The sequence below is a fragment of the Pan troglodytes genome, chromosome 15 (genome assembly GCF_028858775.2).
Source record: "Pan troglodytes isolate AG18354 chromosome 15, NHGRI_mPanTro3-v2.0_pri, whole genome shotgun sequence".
Classification (NCBI taxonomy): Eukaryota; Metazoa; Chordata; class Mammalia; order Primates; family Hominidae; genus Pan; species Pan troglodytes.
In genome coordinates, this window is record NC_072413.2 from 34773271 (window position 1) to 34799558 (window position 26288).

The window sequence follows — 26288 nt, forward strand, 5'->3', positions numbered from 1 at the left end:
AATGTCCAGGTTCTGGAACGTGAAGTTCTTTCAATGACAACACTTAGAAAAATCCCCTTATCAACCCCTGTCCTACTTTCCAAGTCCACTGGGCAAGTCTGGCCCTAGGCTGCCCCATTCACCGTGTCCTACCCAGTCAGACTTCCCCAACTGACAGCAAGCATCTTAAGATGACTAAAATTAAAAGTCTTTTTCTGGACGCTCTAGGGACACCTATACCTATGTAATGTATATAAGAGTGCTTTTAAGCTGAAAAATATGCTAAAAACATGCTAAAACATGCTTCAGTAAGCATGAAGTAGTGGTGCTATACATAGTTATTTTGATTTATCCAGGTTCTGATGCTGATTTGGATAATTCTCTTCTTTGTATCTTAGCTTCTTCTGAAGGACTAGGAAAAATTATACTGGATTTTAATAAATATTACATATAATTCTTACGAGACCTAAATTATTTTGGAAAATACATTAAAACCAGACTATCGACATTACTTTTTTTTTTTTTTTTTTTTTTTTGCAGTTGCAAGATTTAATAGAGTGAAATAGAGTGAAAACAGAGCTCCCATACAAAGGGAGGGAACCCAAAGGGGGTTGTCAAATGCCTGGGTTTATATCCCAATCCTTGTTTATATCCCTCCCACTGTGCTCTCGGGCAATAGATCGGCTATTTCTTTACCTCCTGTTTTTGCCTAATTAGCATTTTAGTGAGCTCTCTGATTGGTTGGGTGTGAGCTAAGTTGCAAGCCCCGTGTTTAAAGGTGGATGCGGTCATCTTCCCAGCTAGGCTTAGGGATTCTTAGTCGGCCTAGGAAATCCAGCTAGTCCTGTCTCTCAGTCTCCCCTCTCAACAGGAAAACCCAAGTGCTGTTGGGGAGGTTGGCCGATGACCACTCTAACTGCTCTTGCTGAATTGGGGCATAGTAGGGGTTGCACAGTTGAGATTTCCTGGGGAGGGGTGCCTTGGATGTCATTAACATCAGAGCATGGGCTAGCAGGCCAGTCCAGGGGTCCGCAGTAGCTCTTAGTCAAAGACTGCATCTGGGCTCCATTTGAAGAATGATTTGTAGTTTTTCAGCTTTGATTCTGGAAGAGACAAATGCTTTGGAGGTCCCTTCACGGTCGCCAAAATGTTACCGGGGGGTCCTTGTTCACAGAGCTTCCAAGATGGTGGCGAGCCGCTTCCAAGATGGTGGCAAGCCTCATGTTCTCTAACCTGGGGTTCTTGGCCTCACAGATTCCAAGGAATGGAATCTTGGGCCATGCGGTGAGTGTTATACCTCTATTAGAAGCCATGGGTCATGGAAGAGAACCATGGAACCCAGTGACAAGTGTTCAGCTCGATTAGGACGAACCCAGGCACTTAGCTGTGCAGGAACAATGGCAAGCCTTTAGCCTGATCGGGAGCGGCAATGGGTGCCTCGCTGGATCAGGAGCACAGCGGACACCCTGCCGGATCCGGAGGGATAGAAGTCAGCGGCGGTCCGCCACCGCGACAAACAGCAGTGGTGGACAGCAAGCGAAAGCTCAGCTTGAGCCGTAACAAACATGGACCAGAAGAGTGCAGTTGCAAGATTTAATAGAGTGAAATAAAGTGAAAACAGAGCTCCCATACAAAGGGAGGGGACCCAAAGGGGGTTGCCAACATTACTTATTTTGAACTTAAAGTTTTGAGTTTCTCATACATGAGGGTTTACTGCAGTTATTTCCTGTATAATACAATCCAACGGCACAGATCCTTTTTTTGAGACAGTCTCACTGTCACCCAGGCTGGAGTGGAGTGGCAGGATCTCAGCTCACTGCAACCTCCGCCTCCTCGGTTCAAGCGATTCTCCTGCCTCAGCCTCTCAAGTAGCTGGGATTACAGGCACGCGCCACCACGCCCAGCTAATTTTTTGTATTTTTAGTACAGACAGGGTTTCACCATGTTAGCCAGGATGGTCTCAATCTCCTGACCTCATGATCTGCCCACCTCGGCCTCCCAAAGTACTGGGGTTACAGGCGTGAGCCACCACACCCGGCCCAATGGCACAGATTCTAATGGCCTCATCACAACCTAGATTCAGCAGAATTATTACTGGGTTTATTTTTGCAGCCACAAACCCTGCTAGTTCGAGTGAATGACAATCTTTCTTCAAATCATACCCCTAAGTTCAGAAACTCATTTCATTCACTGATCTTCTTATTTGTTTTTTTGTAAGAGCATTTAAATTTAACAAATTGCTGCATGTGATTTATTTTGAATTTAATTACAGAGCCAAAATGCCACATATAATTATGGATGTAAGTAAGCATCAATTCTTTGCCCTGATGGCTTGAGAAAGGCTGTAAAGTGTAGCCTAGCCTTTCTGCATAATCTCCTATGAGCCTTTTCTGCCCGCTATTGAATCAGTGCTGACAAATAAAGTATCAGAATAGCAGCTAATACGAGGTCACGCCTTTGTGCCAAGCCCACTCCTCGCTACTCATTCATGTTGATGCTAATGTGATGCCATCTAACACAGTTCAGGAAAATTCATAAAATCAGCCTGCTTGGGAAGAACTTTAATCAAAGATGGACAAATCACAACACTCCAGGGGTCGGTTTAAAATAAGTAGTAATATGACATATTTCCCTTTGTTATAAGTTAAAGCTCATTTTTATACTCTGGGAGAAGCAATTCAGCTCTCTAGAACAGCATAAGCATATATATATATATAAAAAATATATATATATAAAATATATATATATATAATATATATATAAAATATATATATATATATAATATATATATATATATAAACAACTAGCCCATCCATGATACCACCAGCCTTAATTCTATAACATTAAAATAGTGGGTTTCAAAATGGAACTTCAGTTCTCACACATTCTCTGGGATTTAGAATGCACAGGTAATTTTCTGGGGTTCTTTACTGAATGAGAGGTGTTATATCTTCTTAACATTATATATATCACTATATATATATAATGTTACATAACATATTAAATAAATATATTTCTTCTTATAACAGTACATAGGGATTATTTTACTAGCTATGAGGCCTCAGGCAGTTTATGTCCTTGACCCTCACTTTCTTCGTCTGTATTTTAGAGATACAAATACCCCATATGATTGTTGTGTGGATTACTAGAATGTGTGTATAGCACTTAATATAGCGCCTAGTGCATAGTAATGGCCAATAATAACACTTGATATTATTAATTTCTATTTAGCTTTCCCCACTTTCTTTTTCTCATTTCAATTCCTGCAGCCAAGTAATACACGTTTAGGAACTGCGTATGTATCCAAAGGTTTATTGGCAGCTCCTTGTCCCAGTGGCTGTGAGCACTGGGGAACTCTGGCTCCGCTGGCCTTGGAAGCCCTATTTTGGGCCAGCTCCCCTCTGTACCTCTTCCTGGATGTCTTTCCTAAAACAAACGTACTTTAATAAGGGCTTAAATAAATCTTTCATACCTATAGACATACTTAAAGTTTATTAGGCAAACTTGTCAATGTAAAGGAACTAAGGAAGAGTTCATAAAACAAATCCTAAATTTATACTTTAGTAATTGTTCCCTACTTTCTTAGCTTTATATATTTCTATGTATTTAATACATTTTTAAAGAAAATTTGGGATGTTCTTGGTTATAGAATGGCCAGATGAGTTCTAGAATACTACTGTAGGAGGAGTAAAAGTAGACACTGACCAAAAGAAAAAGGAGAGGTGAAGAAGATGGGGAACTGGATTTAGATATATATGTCCAACAAAAGCTAATGTCCACTGATATTATATTTTAAACCACTTTATTAAGACATAATTTACACACCGTAACATTTTCCCACTGTAAATATGTGATTCCATGGCCTTAGTATATTTACAGAGTTGGGTAGCCATCACAGCAATCCAATATTAGAACATTTCCCTCCATTCGAAAGGAAGCCTCTTGGACATTAGGAGTCACTACCCATATAATCAACCATTAATCTACTTTTTGCCTGTATAGACAGGCCTATTCTAGACATTTCATATACATGGAATCATAAATAAGTGGTCTTTCGTGTCTGGCTTCTTTCACTTAGCATAATGTCTTTAAAGTTTATCCACATTGGATCATGTGTTAGTTCTTCCTTCTACTGATTTTTTTAAAGAAAATTTTATAATTTTGTTTTAATTTTCAAGTGAAGATGTTCAATATTGTCTCTGCTGAGAAATGTAAGATATGCGATACAGTAATTTATAAAAGAGTAACAAAATCTACGTACACCAGCACATGTCAGTCAAGTCCTAATGACTTGAATAAAAAGAGGAAATAGTTTCAAACAGACTGTAGGATTAACCACTAAAGGGTAAAAAGGGTTGCCTGATACTAATAGTAGTTGAGAAGAATACCTAGCTAGAGGAATTAATTAGAAAAGGTAGAGGAAAGAGAATCTTCCTATGGGCAATTTGAACAGAGCTTAGGGTGCTAGATTGTGAAATCTAGTTCTGAAAGTTTCCGTGGACTCTTGGAAAGAAACGTGATGAATCAATAACTAATACAAGATGTAGTCGCAATGTACCAAAGGAAGAATAATGGGCAAAGTTTGCTGGGGGATGACCCCATCTCCCATTTTTTTCTTTCTGCACTCTCGTTCTCTGACCTTCTTTAGTTTGCCCTTCCTAGGTCATTTTTGTCCTTTCCTGGGGGAAATAGACGTGACTGGCCAACCACCAGTAAGATATTAATGAATTAGTATTTTTTTTACTCCACCCACAGATATTTATATTTTTAGCAGCTGGGAAAGATAGTGTTTAATTCTAAGAAGTGATTGTTAATTTGGGGGTATTAGGCACCTTAACAGTTAAGGGAGATCTTGGACGCAGGAGAGGGTTTCTTTTTCATTCCTTTTATTTGCACATTACTTTTTTTGAACAACTTCAAAATATTTTATTTTAAAACATAAACAGAACCCAGTTGCTAACTTAATTAGTTCCCAAAGCAACCCATTTATTTCTGGGACAAGCTTTGGACTTAATTAGATATTTTAAATGATAAACTATTTAGAGAATTATATATGATTTCACTGTTTCACAGCTGTAAACCAAAAAGAGAAATAGAAAAACAGCCATTTTTTAAACATAAATGAACTAACCACTCATTATGACAGAAGTTGCCTGTGCATCCTCAGGGCTCAATCCTGGAATAGTGGTGGCAGTTTATAGGAGCAAAACTCCTTTATGTACCAGGAAGCACAAATTTTATTTTATAGGTACCAAGCCAGAGGAGGTGGCAGTGGTCACCTGTAACAGAGCCCTGGATGGGTAAGCCAGAGTCCATGGCCTAGCTGAAGTTATAGCTGCTACTCTAATTTGAGTGACCAGGTCACCTCAGCCAAAGTTGTATGTCCACAGAAGTGTCCTTTGGGGATGAGCAGAGTCACATCTGCCAAATCTGAAGTGTTGGTGATCGATGCTCTCAAACACACTCTATTGCTAAGTCAAGTGTCACAAGGGTTTATCACATGGAATCAATCTGTTCATTAGTACAGGAAAAAGATATTCAGAAGTTTAGCAAAAGATACATGGTAAGTGCCTATAGTCTATGACAAGTACAATTTACTTCATTTGCTGACTCATTTGTAGTAGCATTTGCTGCAGCAGCATTATAAAAATAATTGAGGACCTGGGCATTTCTGAATAAAAACAACCTTGAAGCCAGTGAGTTGGCTTGTACCTTTATGTGTCCTGAAGACAAACTGCAGCTAAAATCCTCAGCTATTCCAGGATTGGTCTGCTGTATTGTAAATCCACTTCCTGTTGAACTTTAATCATTTTTAAAGCCATGTATGAATTGTCCTTGCTCTTAGAAGAGCAAGTAGCAAACAGCAGGGTCAAAGGCCAGGCTAAAAACACTTAGAAGTACCTTCCTCTCTCAAGCTGGTGAATAGGATGCAAAGCTGGCATATGGAGCAGATTTTGTAGGCTTCAAGGGCTTGCCACCAGTGCAGTCCTAAAGGCCGTGGCTCCAAAGGGCCCCATGCTTGGGATTTCATATTCTGTCATTTTCATCTTGAAATTCTTAACAATTTTATTTTTTATTTGTGTTATTTAAGTGAATTTTGATGGGACAATGGAGCATGCACCAGAGGCTTGGGATCTTTGCTCACTTGTGGTCTCACCTCTCTTCACCTCCCCACCTCCCCCAGGGGTTCTGTGTCTCCCCTTGACCTGGCCACATCAGTGGGGGTACAGCAGGGAAGGGGGGGATTTTGTCATTACCCACTGCAGGGAAGGTTGGGATTAGGCACTTGCCTCTTGGTGTCTCAGGTGGGGAATGTCAGCAGCTGTCTGCTGGGGCTGGCAACTCCATGACTCGTTCACTGGGTGACTTAGTGAGGTGAGCCTCTCATCAATGCCACCTTCAGGTACCCAGTGTGTCCTCAGCATGAAAGCTGCAATTTTTCAGGATCGTCCATTCACTTGGTTTGGGGCTGGGAGCCCATGGGAAGGGGAGATTGGCTTTCCTGCCCCCACTCGGAGACCAGCGCAGCTGGTAGATGGTCAGCTAATGCTGAGTCGTGGGGTGGTCCCCACCCCAACTCCACATCTGTGGGGATCTGCACTTGCCCAGTGAGTACCCTAAGGCCTAAGGGAGGAAATTAAATATCTAATATTTATATCTAATTATATATATTAGATTATATCTAATTAATATCTAATATTAACATCAAATATCTAATAAAACATCATGACGAGAGAGACTGAGAAAGAAAGAAAAATATTTTATATTTCAGTAGATTTAATGTCACCTTTTCCCTGCTTTTTGAACAAAGCGTCTGGCTTTTTTTTTTTTTTTTTTGCACTTGGTGGGCTCTGAAAAGGGCCCGTTTAAGGAAGAAGGATCTGGTTGCTAGCCACCACGACTGACCTGAGAGAGAACAAAATAACCAGATGAGGGCCAACTTGATGGTCATGGGTCCCACAAGTGATGGACGTGAAAGGCAAAACTTATGGGAGATAGGCTGATTTGTGGACACCCACATGGGAGAGGGTGCATACTGCCAGAAAACCCAGCACCTTATGGGTGGGGGGTCCTTTACTTTGAGGGTAAATTTTATTTTACTTTTTGCAAATGAAAGATGAGGAAAAAAATGTATCAAAGGCCTTTGAAATGTTTTGCAAGAATTCCAGAATGTGTACATATTCTGCTAACCCCACTGACATCTGTCCTACATATATTTGTTCTTTTATTCAGCCAACATCAAGGAATAACAACAGCACAGGAAGCAGACTCTTAACATTATTATTTGGTGATAAAAGCAACTTACTTTCTTTGTGTCCAATTAACAGAATCAAATTGTAAATGTAAGTTTGAAGGAGCCTTAATTTAGTACACAAACAACTACAAAAGTGGGAAGTGCTCATATAAGGTATAATATATATTAAGTAATATTTTATAGTTAATGTATTTATTTTCAAAGGCACATTAATTCAGAATAAAGCCTGAAAAATTTATCCAAAGTCCAACTTGTTATATTCCAATATTGATATTTAGTATTCCCATGTGCTAGCAAAATTATTTCGCTTTCCCTCCGTGGTAGCATACTGTCAAAATTCCAGTTTATCTCAGTAAGTTAAGGATGTAGTTTTCCTAAGTTAAGGATGTAGTTCTCCACCTTGAACTCTACATTTTCTTCAGTTTAAGATGCTTCTCAATGTATTCTTTCCCTGATATAGAGGGATTTATACTTATAACTCTTAGAGCATTGTGATGAAAATATCCCTGATTTTGTTGGTCATGATGAGATCATCCTTTAGTCTGTGCTGAGCATTTATGTTCCAATTTTCATCTTAGTTACCATGGCATAAATAACATGGAAAAAGCCATGTTAGAAAGTGCATTATTTCCTCTCTATTACTGCCACCTTTTTCATTTGTCAGTTAAAATGTGATAAGTATATTTATTTAAGGTTACTAAACTTTGGGGAGAGTTAAAAATCTACAGATATCTTGCCACATTTTGATATTTCTAAATATCCAAGACTGTATGGGATCTAAAAGAGAACAATACCCTGCCACTATGATTTTCAACTTCTCCCTGCTCTCTTAGTTTAATAACCTTGGTTAGTGATCTTTACTCCCTTTGAGGTCCAAGTGGCCAACCAACGAGTGTTTAAGTGAGTAATGGGAAACTGGCCCACAGGCCAACCTCTGTCTGTTTTTGTAAATAAACTTTTGTTAGGACACAGTTACACCCACTCATCTGTTTGTTGTCCATGTTTGCTGTTGTTATAATATCAGAGTTGAATCTTAGAGACAGAAACTATATGTCTTACAAAGTCAAAAATATTTACTGTCTGGACCTTTACAGAAAAAAATTGTCAACCACCGCTTTGTTGATAATCTACTGCATGCTCTGTCTTACTTATTCCTGTTTAAAAAGAGAGGCAAGATACGTCCAGTTTCAGAAGAAAAATAATGTGAAGTAAGCACCATATGACAGTTTTGTCCATTTACTGTTGATATTCATCCACTGAAATGTGTATAATCTTCTCATCCTTCCATTCCCAGGCAAGAGGAAAGAGTAAAACATTGACGTGATTGTTCAACTTCATACCATTTTTTAAGCTGAAAGGTCCTCTCATGGTATAAAGTCATTTTCAACCTTAAACTGTCAAGGCAAATCAGAAAGAAAAATCCTTGTTGTCAATCAGCATTTTCTTAATATTTATTTAAAATTGTAAACCAAGCGTTTGGGACTTAAAACTTCAGTGTACCTCAAGGAATATTATCTTATTTGAGTTTCAAAATAATCCCTTGAAGTACACAGGGATAAATATTTCCATTTTATAGACAAGGAAACTGAAAATAAGAGTTGTTGTGTTTATGGTTTTTTGTTGTTGTTGTTTTTGAGACAGAGTTTTGCTCTTGCTGCCCAGGTTGGAGTGCAATGGCATGATCTCGGCTCACTGCAACCTCTGCCTCCTGGGTTCAAGCGATTCTCCTGCCTCAGCCTCCTGAGTAGCTGGGATTATAGGTGCCGGCCACCACACCCAGCTAATTTTTTTTTTTTTGGTAGTTTTAGTAAAGGCGGGGTTTCACTGTGTTGGCCAGGCTGGTCTCGTACTGCTGACCTCAGGTGATCCACCTGCCTCGGCCTCCCAAAAGTGCTGGGATTACAGGCGTGAGCCACTGTGCCTGGCCGCGTATATGTTTTAAGGTTAAGGTTAGGAAGTAATAAGTTTGGTTCTAATCCAAATATTGGTGCCTGATTCTGTGTTATTTATAACTGCCTTGTAACATCATCCATTTGTTTTACTGTTAATCATGGCATGTACCATGATTAGTTCCTGAGACTCTTCCAACTGCCTGGTGGCTTATTTGCTGTGTTGTTTGATTCTCATACAGTTCTTTGAAGTGATTGCTATTATATACATTTTATAAAGGAAGAGACCACAATCGGAAAGCCTGAGTAACTTGCCCAAGATCACACAACCAGTAAGTCTGGTTGTGAGACAGGGTCTCACTCTGTGGCCCAGGCTGGATTACAGTGGTGCGATCATGCCTCATAGCAGCCTCAACCTCCTGGGCTCAAGTGATCCTCCCACCTCAGCCTCCTAAGTAGCTGGGGACTACAGGTGTGCATCACTATGTCCAACTAATTTTTTAAAAAAATTTTTGTAGAGACAGTATCTCACTATGTTGCCCAGGCTGGTCTCAAACTCCTGGCTTCAAGCAATCCTCCCATCTTGGCTGCCCAAAGTGCTGGGATTTACAGGCAAGAGCCACCATGCCTGGCTGATTAGTATATTTTCTTTAAAATTTTATATCTAGCTACTTTTCCAATTTAAGTTATTAATTCCAATCATATTTAATAGAGTGTCACTGATTTTCTAAATGTGTAGTCAAACCATCCATGGGTCTTTAGGAAGACATTTGGATCCCTTTAAGGTACGTGGGAACTTACATAAGCCAGAAATTCAGAAGCCATAAATGACGAACTTGGCTATATAAGATATTTCTAATTCTCACGAATAATAATAACCAGCATATATTGAGCATTATTTTAAGTAGTTTACATTTAGAAAATGCTAGCTAAAAATTAGTTCTATTACTTTTGACAACTATTAAAGCCAGCTAGCAATCTCTGTCTTAGGCACTTTTGTAGCTTTCAGTCATGGAAGCAGGATTGAAGCCAAGCAAAGATAAATTTGAGAAGAGGTAAGAATTACCAGAGAAGGAAAAAGGAGGCCTCAAATTTCCTGGAGAGTATAACAAGCGATGTGGAAAACAGTAGGGTCAGAAAGGAACCCAATACATCGGTGAACTCCATTGTAGGGAGCGCTACTTAAGAGGGGTAAAAAGGCCCCAAATCTCTCTTTTTAACCTACCTTAAGAGCAACAGGTTACCTTAGCTTTATGGAGGCAACCGTGTGTGGTTGTGTGTCGGCGAGGAGGTGGAAACAGCACTGGCATTTGTTTTCTAGCAACGTGCTCAAACAGCCACTGTCTTGAACTTGGTGCAGACTTCCGCCAAGCTACATCACCTCTTAATTGATACAGCTTGAGACTATCTCCCATCACAAAGAATGCTTCTAGATCTGCCTGGGGACCTGGGACATTCCATTTCTTGTGCCAGAGAACCACAATATAGCTATCCTTCTAGTTAAACTATCCTTCTAGGGTCCTGTTAAGCCTAGTAACAGAAACTTGGTATCACCACAGCAAATATTAATCAATATAATAGTTAGTCTCTGCATTCTTTGTTATTCCATCCCTTACTGCCTAGAGAATTTGCATGTCACATTAAGCAGTGGTGTTGGTATTAAAATGTGTGACCAATCTTGAAATGTTTGCGTCTTAAAAAAAAAAAAAAAAAAAAAAAGTTGTGCTCAGCGTCTTGCAGGTAACAGTCCCCTCCACCAGAGGTCTCTAGCTCACTGACATTATCTGAATTTATAATAGCTCTTCCAACAGGCTATGCTGAATCTGTGCGGTCCAATAGAATAGCCACTAGCCCCATGCAGCTATCTAAATGTAAATTAGCTAAGATTAAATAAAATTAAAAATTTAGTTCTTTGGCTGCCCTAGCCACATTTTAAATGCTCAAAGCCACATGTGGCTATTGGCTCCAGTATTGGCTAATACGGATATCTAACATTTCCACCACTGCAAAAAGTTCAAGTGGATATGTTACACTAAGTTCTGTTAACTCACAAATGTAGAAATAGCATTTCGGGATCACAGTGTTAAAAGGAAAAAGAGGCAGTATCTCTCCTGTACTGTAACTGAATCCTCCCTTTATCCAGGTGGTATCCTGGGTGGATGATGACAATGTTCTTTGTGATCATATTCAGCTTATTCTTCCCTCACAACCAGCACGTTGTATCACTATATTTTAATAATTCATAGATATAATTTCAATTCTTCTCTTATTGAGAAAATCAGGGCTGGCAAATTTTAAGAAAGAGATATGGTTAAAAAAAAAATCAGAAGGCCTTAATGCCATCCTCAACTCTACGCCTAACGAACTGAGAGCTCTAGAGAATGTTGTTGGACTTCTCTGGGCCTGCATTTGCTCCTGCATGAAATAAGTGGGCAATTAGATGTTCTCTAAGACCTCAAACACTTGAACCCATACCCACAGTGCAGCAGGACCGTTGTGTGTGCTCCTTGTAAGTAAAACTAATCTCTGACCCATCCAAGAGGTTCCAGTATGCTAGAGCATGTGGGAGGCTTCTGCCTCATGTCAAGACGTGCTCTAAAGTCACAGAATTGTGTTGCTCCAAAATGGCAGTGGTCAACACAATTGGCTGGCAGTTTAGACCACATTAGAAGATAATCGCTATTTTTAGTATAAATATTATTTTCCCTTTTATTTGAGATTTTCATCTTAAGGGATAGTACCAATTCCATTCTTTATTGCTAATAAGTTACCAGTAGTATATCACTGCAGTGAGAATATTTCAAAATAACCCTGTAGCTTTATTCCAAAGACCTCAGTAATAGACTTACTCTCATTTTGTGGTCACTCCAAAAACAAAAACAAAAGCCTCCCTAGGCAGATCCCTCAATTATTCCTCTCTGTAAAACATCATTCCTTGAAATGGACATCACTCTTTTCATAAAAACGTGACATGGACTATATTCTATATTCTATACACTCTCATGGAACAAGTAAGATTTTTAATTATTTTGAAGAAAAAGATGAGCTTATTTTCAGTTTTCAGATTCCAGCTTTTCTCAACCTCTGGATGAAAATATTTTTACACCTGGAGTTTCTCTTGCAGTTAGCATTCATCCGTCAGTAAGTAGGCCAAATCCTTGTTCACTTGCAGGTAGTCCATGGCTTAACATGTCTGTAATTCACAGAGGGCTGAATATGGGGTAAATAAATAAAACTGAGCTTAAGGAGAAAAACTCTGTGGGAGGAAGGAAGCGGATGATTAAAATGGAAATGGGTGGTCAGGAGCTTTGGTTATTCTCCCAGGTGCTTTGTTGGCAGAGATAAAAAAAAAACTTTTCTATCAAACCCCACCTGAATTCTTTCAACTACAATGATGCAAAGAAAATACACGCTAATTATGAGCAGGAACATTATCTATTAATATGTTAATGAAGCAGGTTTGCTAATGGTGAAAGACCTGAATTTTAATAAATTTTTAAGAGCTTCTTGATTACGTGTTTGTTAGTCGATATCATCATTTAAAATTATCTCTAGGTGGCTTTACATGGAATAAAACCTACATTAGAACTGTATTCTAAACAGGCCTTAATGAAGCAGGTGAGGATAGCATCTGTGACATGAACACTGTCAGCCAGAAATTCACTTCAAAAGAAATGTAAACTAGTTAGCAGGAAACATGTTATCATATCTGCCAGTATCAGCTTTCAATGTAGGTAATTTATTTATGCATTTACTTGCTAATTTTTTCAAACATATTTGCTTATGAAATAATGTTCGATTGAATTAATGGATACTGCCTTTCAATATTGGAAGTGTTATTTTTCATTAAAACAAAAACAACTCTAGTGTCCTGTTTTGACAACATCCCATACATAGATGAAAACTGTTTTATCCACCCAAACCCCATATTTTTTGAGAAAAAGTCACTAGAAATCCAAAAATCAAACCAGAATGAGTATAGAAACCTCACTGATGTGTCTCTATGAATAGAAGAAATTGTGTCATCTTTTCTCCAAGATGACTGTGGCATCAAAGTGACTGTTAATCCCTATCTGCCTCTCTAGAACTTGGGTGAAGGCAGCTGGCATCTTCTTTCATTTTGCATATTAGAACCACGAGGCTCTGATTAGCAGCTGGGCCTGGATTGCAACTCAGAGCTCCTGAAGACAGAAAGACACTGAGGAGGCGGCATGGAGACTTGGGTGTAAAACGCCAGTGCTATGTGCCCCAAATGCTTGAGAGCTGCTGGGCTGGAGAGCCTGTGAAGCATTGTGTGCAGTGGGCCTCATCATATCATTGGGAGGATTTGGGGTCTGAAAGTGGGTGAGGCCTGTGTTTTCTCCATTATGTATGAGGCAGTGATGAAGGTGTTAGTGAAGGAAAGTGAAAGCTAATTCTAGAAACAAAAGAACAGTGGGTAAGAGCCCAGGCTCAAGTGCCTTAAGCGCCCTTAACCTAACGGGCCAGGAATGAAGGGACGTGAAGGAGGCAGGTGGGTGGGATGAGGAAGAGCAAGGACCTCTAGCTCTCACCTTGTCACTTCTGAGCTCTGAGGAGAGTTGGAAGAGGAGAGGTTGTGGCAGAAAATCACTTTCAAAGGAGCAGCCTCATCTGGGAAACCAGCAGGGGCTTCTTCCTGAGTAGAGGTCCTTCCACAAAGGCGATGCCTGGTCACCAGGTTTCTTAATTTCCTGGGCACTTTATTTATTTGACAGTCTCAATAAAACATGCTTCTGAGGGAGTCATTAGAAAGTGCAGGTAACACTCCCTTAAATTCTGGATAGTGTGCCTAATGAGTTTCAAGGGTTATTTTTAAGGTCGATGAGAAATAATTCAATTGAAGGTAATTGGCCATTTAGATGGATTCTAATTGGGCCCTGGGTGAATTTCTTTGGGGGCATGCTGCCCTCTAGGGGTGGAGGCACAGTGCTCGGAGGGAATGAAGTGTTTTGAGTTTTCATAAAAATGGTTCAATCTTTCGATATAAAGTATCACTATTCTAAAGGCCTTAAAGCAATATCAGATCGATATACTCTTTTTCCCTTTATTTCTTTTTCTTTTCTCTCTTTTTAAGATTTGCTGTATGTCATGAAGTGGGGTCAGAACAGAGAGTAAATGTGCAGGCATATTAAAAACTCTAATCGCCCATTTTCTCATTATTCAGTGCAAGTCTCTTAACCTTTTACTGGGTGGCTACTTTGTGTGGGCCCTCCCGCATGCATGCCTTTTCAGAGTAAGGCATTTAATTTTGGCCTCAATTTTACTGACATGTTAAAGACCGCGAAGCCAGGCAACTGCAGAACCTCTATTTGAACCCGTGTTTTCTTATTCCAGAATCAGTGCACCTTCAATTTTGCCACCAGCAAAACACAACTGGCTTTCCCTTAGCTTTTCAAACAACTGGTTATTGGACTGTTTTATGCTTCCAACTTTCTACAATAATCACGAATTGAGTTTTTATTTTAATAAAGGAAAAGACTTATAGATAAATATTTGACAACCATACATTTTATCATTTGACAACACTTTTATTCAAAACTTCAATTTTGCTAACACACGTAGAGAGAAAAACAAATACGAAAATTCGTGTCATAGTACAGGCCAAGAGCCAGAGAGAAATTTAAGTTCTAAAGGTTCAGGGACTAGGCCAGAAAAACTTATAATAATAGGAACTAAAACTGGAGATACAGGGTAGGCTGTAAGAAAACCAGCATTAAATAGTTAAACAGTAAAATTCTGATCTCCTGCAGCTGTGGTGCTTAATACACCATAGGAGGACAGATGAGAGAATCTTAGACTTTTCCAGGTAGGACCTGTGTTCCATGCCCGGAGGGTGCTCCCAGCTAGAACACTTCTCCTTTCCCCTCCGCCCCACCCCCAGCCCACACTAAACAACATCAGCAACAAAAATAAGGAGCACACAACCTAGATCCCTCACATGCACAGTTCACAGTAGGATTCATGCCCCTGTGAGAATCAAATGCTGCTGCTTATCTGACAGGAGGTGGAGCTCAGGCGGTAATGCCAGCGATGGGGATCAGCTGTAAATACCGATGAAGCTTCACTCACTCACCTGCCCGCTGCTCACCTCCTGCTGTGCGGCCCAGTTCCTAATAGACCTTGGACTGGTACTGGTCTGGGGCCTGGGGGTTGGGGACCCCTGCCCTAACTTTTAGCAAGTGCTTGCCTAAACTACAGTCACTTAAATCTGCCTTTAACTTGATATCTATTATTCCTATCTCTGGCTGGTGCTGGCAGATTTGATATCAAGAATTTATAGTCAAATATATTTCCCAAATTCTGGTTAGTAACACATAATAACAAGGAAGAGGCCTACCATTCCCAGTGACCACCCCCATATACCATCCAGAGTGCATGCACACCAGCTTGATTGCTTTTCTGATGAGGGAACTGATGTTATCAGCAATGTTCACAATTTCTGAAAACATTTTCTTGAAATGGGCAAAGCAATGCTGACAAGGTTCCAAACAAGAGAAATCTAAAAGTGTAGAGTCCCCTCCTTTTACAAAAGGAACTGCTAGAGGAAGAAAAACATCTGTCATTTAATGTTTAAAGTTGCCTTGGAAAAAGTAGCCTGGATATACCCCTGTCTTTTAAACAAACTCAGTATACAACAATCTGCTAATGTGTGTGAGGGGTGTGTGTGTGAGTGTGTGTGTGTGTGTGTGTGTGTGTGTGTGTGTGAGAGAGAGAGTTGGATCTCTTGATCTCTTCCTCTGCTGTCTAACCTAATACGTCCTACTGTAATTTTAGGCTAGTTTCTCTAGTCTAGACCTCAATCAAAATGTACTAGAGCTATTCAGCACCTCCAGAGCTTCTTCCCCATCTCTTCTTCCTTTGTAGATGTGTGAGTAACTTCCTTTCCTATACAGAGGTTTCTTTAGCATTTGGAGATTTCTTTCTCAAATATTTTAAAAATTTCATTCTTTCTCTGGAAAAGATGGCTTTAGCTATAGGTTCAGAAAAATGGACACGTAATATTTGTCACCTCTGTTAATGCTGAAAATGAAAATAAATATCACAATGTTTATAAAGTGTTATTGTTTTTTTTTTTTTTTTCAGACGGAGGCTCACTCTATTACCAGGCTAGAGTGCGGTGGTGCGATCTTGGCTCACTGCAACCTCTGACTCCGTGGTTCAAGTGATTCTCCTGCCTCAACCTCCCGAGTAGCTGGGATTACAGGCACGTGCCACTATGCCCAGCTAATTTTTGTATTTTTAGTAGAGATGGGGTTTCACCATGTTGGCCAGGATGGTCTCAGTCTCCTGACCTCGTGATCCGCCTGCCTTGGCCTCCCAAAGTTCTGGGATTACAGGTGTAAGCCACTGTGCCCGGCATATATTTTCTTAATAACACTGGATTTCTTGTGACTCACCTTCTTTTGTTATGTGTAGTCATCCCTGTCCTGATTTTAAACAAATTTAAGATCAGAGCACTCACTGTTACTGATGGGTGTGTTAACTTTTTTGGGCATAAAAAACTAAATGACCCAGAGTGAACTTACTGAGGACAAATTTCCCAACAAAATGCTATATTTCCTCTTCTCTCTTCCCTGGAGACTAGTTTGGTTCTCATTCAGTGTCAGGAATGGTTTAGGGCCTCCCCAACCTAGCCCCAACCGCAGTTATCCCAGCAGAAAGAGTGTTAGAAGCCCGAGGCACTTCTCAGATCAGTGTCAGCTCAGGCCCCTTCTGGGAACACCTAAATCCCACCCAGGCCTAGTCCTATAGCACTGCTACTTCATTCATTTACATGCATTTTAGATATGTTTCCTGAAAGACCGCCATGGGCCATGCACTGTACTAGGTGCTGCAAATACAGAGGTGAACACGACTTATATGGGCGCTGTCCTCATAGCAACTGACAGAAGTAAATAGGCAATTAGAGAAGTGTGGTTAGAGCCATGATGGGGAAGCAGAGTGCTGTGTGAAGATTGAGTGGGTCCCTTGAGCCGGCCTGGATTGGAGGACGGTCAAGAAAAACCTCTCTGAGGACAATATGCTTGAGTCAATTTCTGAAGGATTCTTCGAAGTTAGAACAAAAGGGAACAAGTATGAAGAAAGAAAAAGGAGATCGATGTTTTTAAAGAACTGGGGGAAATTCAGTATAGCTGATTACATTGTGTGTTTGGTGGGGGACAGGATTTGGTGCATGTAGGGCACTGAGGGGGAGTGACTTATGGCAAGAAATGAGACTAAATATTAGCTGAATCCCATGTTAGGAAGTTTCAACTTGATTCTATGAATAATGGGTAGCCACTGCAGAGTGTAAGTGGATGAGCAATATGATCAGGCATACATTATAAACATTACCATGATTACAGTGTGAAGAGGAAAAGTAAAACCAGCAGCAAGAAGACTGTAGAGACCCAGCTGTGAGAAGACAGCGGCCCATTCACTACAGTGGCTCTGGGTTCTGGCCTCTGGACTCATGACTGGACCAAGCCCTCCAGGAATCACTTTGTCTCCCCTCTCTCATTCCCTGATGAAGACAAGTCTCCGTGAGGTTGGTCAGTTTGTTATAGTTGTGTATTAGTCATGTTTTTTTTCTGCATTTTATGATGCTTTGACAACTTGGGACCTGCCCCTCCCAGGGTTAATTAATTTCTGAGATAGCAAACAACTTGCCTGTGAGCATGCCTTTCGTATGCAAACTAACTAGTCCAGAACTCTTACTTCAAACCATCTCTAGCTGGTTTTTACACTTCAGAAGGCAATATTCCTCTGCTCTAATCATTCCAGGGCCATGCAGTGGACAACTGAGGACCACCCCAATAGCCCAGAGCCCATAGAAATTATTCAAGCCATCCAATCCTACCCCTGCTTGGCTCCTTACCCTTTCTCTCCCATCCTTTCCCATGACAACCACAATCAAGGCTTCTGCCCGTGCTTTCCCTTTTCTCTTTCTGCCTCTCATCTGATCCACATTTCGAAATCTATGTGTCCCTGTGTGGTACTGCAAGCTCCCTCCTCCTGAGAACTGTGAGAAACAGACTACCTTTTCAGTGGCAACTGTCTCCTTATGTGTTGGCCTCACCATACCTAAATAAAAACAATATCCCAGGTGCATTTCCAAACAAGTGCATTTCACTTAGGTAAGCTCCACACTGTCTATGAAACTTTTAAGAATTCATGACTAATTTTATTTAAAGTGCTAAACAGTACTCAATGGTCTTGAGGTGTCCAAAATGAAAAATAAAATAAAATAAAAATAAAGTGCTAAATAGGTTTACTCAGTGCTCTTACATGTCATTCTACTTCTGCCATCTGTATAGTTTTATGAGTTCTGAAGGAGAGTTAACTGTCTTTTGTGAATCTTAAATACAGGCAATATTAGATTTAGCAATCTGGAGATCATTGGTGGCCTTCATGCAAAGAGTTTCAGCAGAATGGTGGGGCAAAATCTAACCGAGGGACTTCTCCTTTGACCAAGGAGAATTAGCAGTAATAGGAATCACTCTTCAATTATAAACAACTCGAAAGCTTGATGAAAATAGAAGAAATAATCATTTTCAGATGTTGGGAAATAGGCAGCATAGGACTGATCACTGAGAGAAGGGAAAAAAAAGAGATGCACTTTAGGATGTCCTAGCTTACTACTGAGAGCCAGTGTTTAGCCGCAGTGCAGGGAGGGGAACATAAAGAACCTGACATGCCTGCTGAGCTAAAGAGATCAAGATCAGGTCTGAGGATACCAAAATGGCTAGAACTTATAAGGCAGAGTACCAAAAAAGAGTGTTGCACAGAGAAAAATCTCTGAAGATCTGAAGAGGAGTCCCTTTGAGACTTTGGCTGAGTATTAATCTGAACATACATAAGTGAAAACACCCCCAGGCTGGGAAAAGGCTTCCCAGAACAATTCTGAAGATCACACAGAATTGGAAGGCATTCATGTTCCCACTAACCAAAATAAAGAGACTCCATACAATAGTTAGCATCCCCAGAAGGCTCATGCCTAGTGATGGAACTCAATTAGTCCCAAAATAAAGGTTTCTCTGGACCTATTCTAAAAAAAAACCTTAAAATCCAGTACCTTAACTGAATGCCAGGAAAAACAAAACAACAACAACAAAAAAAAACCTCTACAATCTTTAAAGGAATACATTAAAGCTAGTAACAAAGAAAGCAAAATTTACAATTTTGTATCCAATTAAAAATTACCAGGTCTTTAAAGATGCAGAAAAATATTACCTATAACCAGAATAAAAAGCAATTAACAGAAACAGACCCAGAAAAGCCATACATCATGGAATTCATAGACAAGAACCTTAAAACAAGTACCACAATCTTATAAATATGGTCAAGATGTAAAGGGAAACATAAACTTGATGAGGAGAAAAATGGAAGATTTAAAAAGAGCCAAATAAAACTTCTAGAGGTAAAAAATGCCATACCAGGAAAGAAAACTGAACTTGAAGACACTGCTATAGAAACTAACCAACATGAAGCACAAAGAGAAAATGATACTGAAAAAAAATGGCACAAAATCTTAGTGAGTTGTGGGACTAATCAAAGTGTCTCATATTCATTTAACTGGAGTCCTAGCAGGAGAGAAGACTTGGGGAAGAGAAGTGGACATAAAATGTAATTGAAGAAATAATGGCCCCCAAAATCCAAATTTGTTGAAATTAAAAAAAACATAGATCCAAAAACCCCAAGCGGAATAAATATAAATTAAACCTCTTTAGGCACTTCATAATCAAATTATTGAAATCCATTAATAATGAGAAAACATTTTAAAGCAGTCAGGGGAAAGAGATACACCACATAAAGAGAAACAAAGATAAAAAATGACAGCTGACTTACCAGAAACCACACAGGTCAGAAGACAACAGAACGTCTTTAAAGTGCTGACAGAAAAATGAAATAAAATAAACTGTTGGCCCAGAATACTACACCCATGAAAATATATCTTTCAAAAATCAAGGTGAAAGAAAACCATTTTAAGATCAACAAGAGGGGAGGAGTTGCTATTCGACAATTATAAAATTTCAGTTCTGTAAGTTGGTTAAGTTCTATAAATCTATTGTCCAATCTGTAGTTAACGATACTGTATTGTACACTTAAAAGTTTGTTAAGAGGGTAGCTCTTACGTTAAGTGTTCTTACCACAATTTTTTAAAAAAGAACAACGATAACAAAAGCTTAGAAAGTTAATTGCCAGTAGCCCTATACAACAAGAAATAAAGGATTCCTGGATCTACACAAAGAAATAAGTGCCAGAAATGGTAAACATGTGAATACATATAAAAGTTTTCTCTGATTTAGAAAATGTTTTTAAAAGGTAATCGACTATAAGCAAAACTAACAACTCTGTATTATAAGGTTTACAGCATACACAGAAGCAAAATATCTGAGAACAATAGCACAAAGGAATGAGGGGGAATTTGGAAGGATGCCTTTGTAAGGTTCTTAAACTATACATGAAATGGTATAATATTTTTTGAAAGTAGACTGTGATAAGTTAAAGATGTATACTGTACACCCTAGAGCAGCTATTAATTTTTTGAAAAACAAAACAAGTATAGCTAGTAAACCAAATGTGCAGATAAAATCATTAGGGAAATGCAAATCAAAATCACAATGACGGACTGAGCATGGTGGCTCATGCCTATAATCCCAGCATTGTGGGAAGCCAAGGCAGGGGGAATCACTTGAGGCCAGGAGTTTGAGACCAGCCTGGGCGACACAGTGCCTCGTCTCTACAAAAGATTTTAAAATTAGCCAGGCATCGTGGCATGTACCTGTATTCTAGCTACTCAGGAGGCTGGCGTGGGAGGATCAATTGAGCCCAGGAATTTAAGGCTGCATTGATCTATGATTATGCCACTGCACTCCAGCCTAGATGACAGAGCAAGTCTCTATCTTAAAAAAAAAATCACATGAGCTATTACCTCACACCTGTTAGGATAGCTATTATCAAAAAGATGAAAAATAACAAGTGCTGGAGAGGATATGGAGAAAAGACAATGCTTGTGTACTGTTAGTAGGTATGTAAATTGGCACAGTCATTATGGAAAACAGTAGAAAGATTTCTCAAAAAGTTAAACATAGAACTAGCATATATTTAGCAATCCCACTCTTGGTATATGTCTGAAGGAAATGCAAACAGTATTTTGAAGAAATATCTGCACCCTTGTGTTCACTGCAGCATTATTTAAAATAGTCAAGATATATAAACACCCTAAATGCCCATCCATGGGTGAATGGATAAAGAATATGTTTTATAGAGAGAATGGAATGTTTATTCAGCCATAAACATGAAGGAAATCCTGCCATACACAACACAGATGAAACTGGAGATCATAATGCTAAGTGAAATAAGCCAGGTAGAGAAAGACAAATACTGTATGATCTCATTTATATATGGAATCTAAAAAAGTCAAATTCATAAAATCAGAGTAGAAATGTAGTTGTCGGGGTTGGGAGTGAAGGAAATGGGGAAATGTCAGTCAAAGGGTAAAAACTTTCAGATTTAAGATGAATAGGTTCAGAGATCCAACATAGAGCATGGTAACTGTGGTTAATAACACTGTATTGATTAATTGCAATTTGCTAAGAAAGTAGATCTTAAGTGTTCTCAACACACACACACACAAACTTAACTATGTGGAGTAATACGTGTGTTAAGTTGATTGTGGTGATCATCTCGCAATATACATGTAAAAGAAATCATCATGTTGTATACTTTAAACATATACAATTTTATTTGTCAATTACACTGCAATAGAATTGGAAAAAGTAAAAAATAAATAGTGGGGATAAAAATAGATAATTTTAAAAATCCTTGTTTAATCCAAAGGAAGCAGGATAAAAGGAAAAATAAACAGATGAGACAAACAGGAAACAAACAGCAAGATGGTAGAGTTAAACCCAACCATACATACAACAATTACATTAATATAAATGTTCTAATCACTCCAATTACAAGGCAGAGATTATGATATTAAATAAAATATATACTAACCCAATTACACATTGTATACAAGAAAATCACTTTAAAAATCAATTTTTAACATATTAATCTATGTAAAAGCACACAGATTAAAGTAAAAAGGATGGAAAATATATAACATGTAAAACACTGATGAAAAAAAGAGTAGCTATATTATCTCCGAAAAGACTTCCGAACAGAGAATATTACTGAGGATAAAGAAGGGCATTTGATAATATTAAAGGGATCAATTAATCAAAAGGATATAACAATCCAAAATTTATATGCATTTAATAATAGAGCTTCAAAATAAATGAGTCAAAAAATGATAGAACTGAAAGGAAAAATACATCAATCCACAATTTTAATTGGATATTTCAACATTCCTCTGTCAGTAATAGATAGAACAAGTAAAAATAATTTTTTAGAACAAAGACAGAAGACCAGAATAACATTATCAACCAACTTGACTTATTTGACATTTATAGAACTCTCTATTCAATTACAACAGAATATACATTCTTTTCCAGGGCATATGAAACATTTACTAACAGAGACTATATGCTCAGGCATTAAACAAATTCAATATGTTAAAAAGAACTGAAATCATGTACAGCACATTCTCCTTTTTCTTTTTTCTGATACAGGGTCTCACTCACTGTTGCCCAGGCTAGAGTGCAGTGGCACAATCTCCGCTCACTGCAGCCGCAACCTCCCGGGCTCAGGTGATCCTCCTCAAGTAGCTGAGACTACAGGCATGCGCCACCACACCTGGCTAATTTTTTGTACTTTTTGTAGAGACGGGTTTTGCCATGTTGCCCAGTCTGATCTCAGACTCCTAGGCTCAAGTAATCAGCCTGCCTCCACTTCCCAAAGTGCTGGGACTACAGGCCTAAGCCACCACGCCTGGCCTAGAACACATTCTTTGACCACAATGGAGTTAAAGTAGAAATAAAGAAGAAAAATATATTTGAAAAAAATCCTAAAATATTTGGAAATTAAAAATATACTTTAAAATAACCCATGGGTCAAAAAATAAACTGTAAGAGAAATTAGAAATAATTTGAAGTAAAGGAAAAGGAAACACAGTGTATCAAAATGTGTGGGATGCAACAAAAACAATGTTTAGAAAAAACTTTACAGTAATAAATGCTTATGTTAAAAAATAAGAAAGGCCTAAAATCAATAATCTAACTTTCTACCTAAAACTAGGGAAAAAGACCAAATTAAATGCAAAGTAAGTGGAAAGAATGAAAAATGAAGATATGACTGCAAATCAATGTAGAATAAAAAACAAAAATAAATAAAACAAAAAATTTGTTCTTTAAAAAGATAACTGAAATTGATAAAAGTATAGCCAGATTGGTCAAGAGAGAAAGAGACAGGCAAAAATTATGAATGTGAGGAATAAAAAGGGGGGGTTCACACAGATCCTAAGACATTGTAATGATAATAAGGGAATGTTATGAAAAAAATGTATGCCAATATATTTGATAACTTAGTTTTAATGAAAAAATTGCTTTAAACACACAAACTACCAGTCTTACTCAAGACTGGATATGGATAACCTGAATAGCTCTATATCTATTAAAGAGGTTGAATTCATAGTTTAGCACCTTCCCACAAAGAAAATACCAGACTCATGTGGTATTACTGGTCAACAGAACTAAACAAAGAGAAGAAATAGTACCAATTCTACTAAAACTTTTTCAGAAAATAGAAGAGGAAGGAACAATTTCCAAGTCATTTTATGAGACAAGCATTAATCCCAGTACCAAAAACAGATAAATATATTTTATTTTATTTCATTTCGTTATTTTTTGAGACATAGTCTCATTCTGTTGCCTAGGCTGGAATACAGCAGTGCAATCTCAGCTCACTGCAATTTCTGCCTCCCAGGTTCAAGTGCTTCTTATGTCTCAGCCTCCCCAGCAGCTGGGATTACAGGTGCGCGCCACCATACCAAGCTAATTTTTGTATTTTTAGTAGAAATAGGGTTTTTCCCTGTTGCCAGGCTGGTCTCAAACTCCTGGCCACAAGTGATCCACTTGCCTTGGCCTTCCAAAGTGCTGGGATTACAGGCGTGAGCCACAATGTCTGGCAAAAATCAGATAAAGATATTTAAAAAAATAAAAACGAAAACCCTGCAGACCAGTATCCCTCATGAATATATGGAAAACTCCTTTATAAACCTTTGAGAAAATTGAATCCAGAAACACATATTTTTTAAAAATCACAGTAAATTGAGGATTTATACCAAGAATGTGAAGTTGGTTTAACATTCAAAAATCACAAAAAATTTTAGGTTCTTATACCACAATTTTTTTAATAAAAACAGAAAAAGTCTATGTAATCCATCATGTTAATAGACTAAAATAAGAATTGAATCAGTAGATGCAGTAGATGCAGAATCAGTAGATGCAGAAAAATCATATAAGAAAACACAACATTTTTTCACAGAATACAGGAGAACTTTCTCAACTTTATAAAGGGCATAAAAAAAATATTGGCCAGGCATGGTGGCTCATGACTGTAATCCCAGCACTTTGGGAGGCCAAGGTGGGAAGATTGCTTGGGTCAAGGAGTTTAAGACCAGCCTGGGCAACATAGTGAAACTCCATCTCTACAAAAAATAAAAATATTAGCCAGGCATGGTGGCATGTGCCTGTGATCCCAGCTACTTGGGAGGCTGAGGTGGGAGGATCACTTGAGCCCAGGAAGTTCAGGCTGCACTCAGCATTGATCACGCCACTGCATTACAGTTTGAGTGACAGAGCAAGACCCTGTCTCAAAAAAAAAAAAAAAAAAAAAAAGAAATCTTACAGCTAACATCGTACTTATTGATGAAAGACTCACTGCATTCCCCCTAAAATCAGAAACAAGGCAAGGATTCCATTTCAGTCCTTTTGCTTAACATTGCAGTAGAGGTTGTAGGCAATGTAATAATGCATAAATAAAAATAAAAGGCATACAGAAGAAAATAAGAAGTAAAACTGCCATTATTTGCAGATAACAGAATATCCTAAGGTATATATAAAATTAAGAGAAATAATAAGTAAATTCAGCAAGGTTGCAATATGCAAAACCAATATACAACACCTAATTGTATTTTGTATAACAGTAATGAGCAATTAGAAATTAAATTTTTTAATACCATTATAAAAACGCCAAAGACATAAAATGATGGCTGGACACGGTGGCTCACGCCTGTAATCCCAGCACTTCGGGAGGCCAAGGTAGGTGGATCACAAGGTCAAGAGATTGAGACCATCCTGGCCAACATGGTGAAACCCCATTCTTTCTATAGTTTTATTATAGTCTACCTCAATGATGACTATATTTTAAAAAATGGAAGGGAGAAATTGAAGACTGAGTACAGACAAAAGAATTTAAAGAGTTTTGCTAAGGGGATGATAGTTGGCAAGGAAGGCGGGTCAAGAGAAAATAGTTTTATTTTTAAGATGGGGGAATGGCAGCATGTTTGTATGCTGATAGGAATGAGGCAGTAGATGAAAAATGATAATAAAGAAGCAAGAGAGCAGTATTGCTAGAGTGACATCCTTGGAGTAGCCAGGAGCAGGGACCACTCATCTGTAGTAACAGCTGGGAAGACAGAGTGTAATAGAACACTTGCCATGAAGACAGTAATGTGGTGGGAGGAGCCTTGAGTGTTTGTTCTCTCTTCTGGTTGCTTCAGTTTTCACAGTGAGGTAGAAACCTGAATGCAAGGATGGGAGAGGAGGCAGTTGAGAAAAATAAAATCGTGTGAAATAGCCAAGAAGCATAGTGGGAGAATGAATGGTCTGAAAACAACTAGCATGATGACCTGCCAACATTAAGGACCCATTTGAAGTTGGTGGTCATAACTTTAACATGAGACCAGTCAATATGGTCGTGCATTTTTCTCCAGCTGCCTGGTTGCAGGTGCAAAATGGTATAGCCAATTTGGAAAATAGTTGGGAAGTTTGTTTTACAGTTAAATGTTTACTTATTATACATTTCATTCTGGGACCCAAAGAGAAGGAACAATTCCCCATATAGGACATTTCCGTCTTGTGGCAGAGAGGAAAGAGATCATGGCAGAACCACAAGATGGCCGTTAAAGCTTCTGAATGCAAAGGGTGTGTCTCACTTCTCACATTTCATTGGCTAAAGCAAAGCCACATGATCAAGCTTAATAGACATGTCAG

General features: G+C 38.7%; 1 long non-coding RNA gene across 1 annotated transcript in view; it reads left to right on the plus strand.

The window, feature by feature from the left end:
- The window catches only part of LOC129136972 (uncharacterized), a 47908-nt gene that overhangs the window by 18619 nt on the left and 3001 nt on the right, over positions 1-26288 (plus strand). Inside the window, exon 2 of the long non-coding RNA XR_008538989.2 lies at positions 17490-17671. This is a non-coding gene — a long non-coding RNA (uncharacterized LOC129136972). The remainder of the gene's footprint in view (positions 1-17489; positions 17672-26288) is intronic.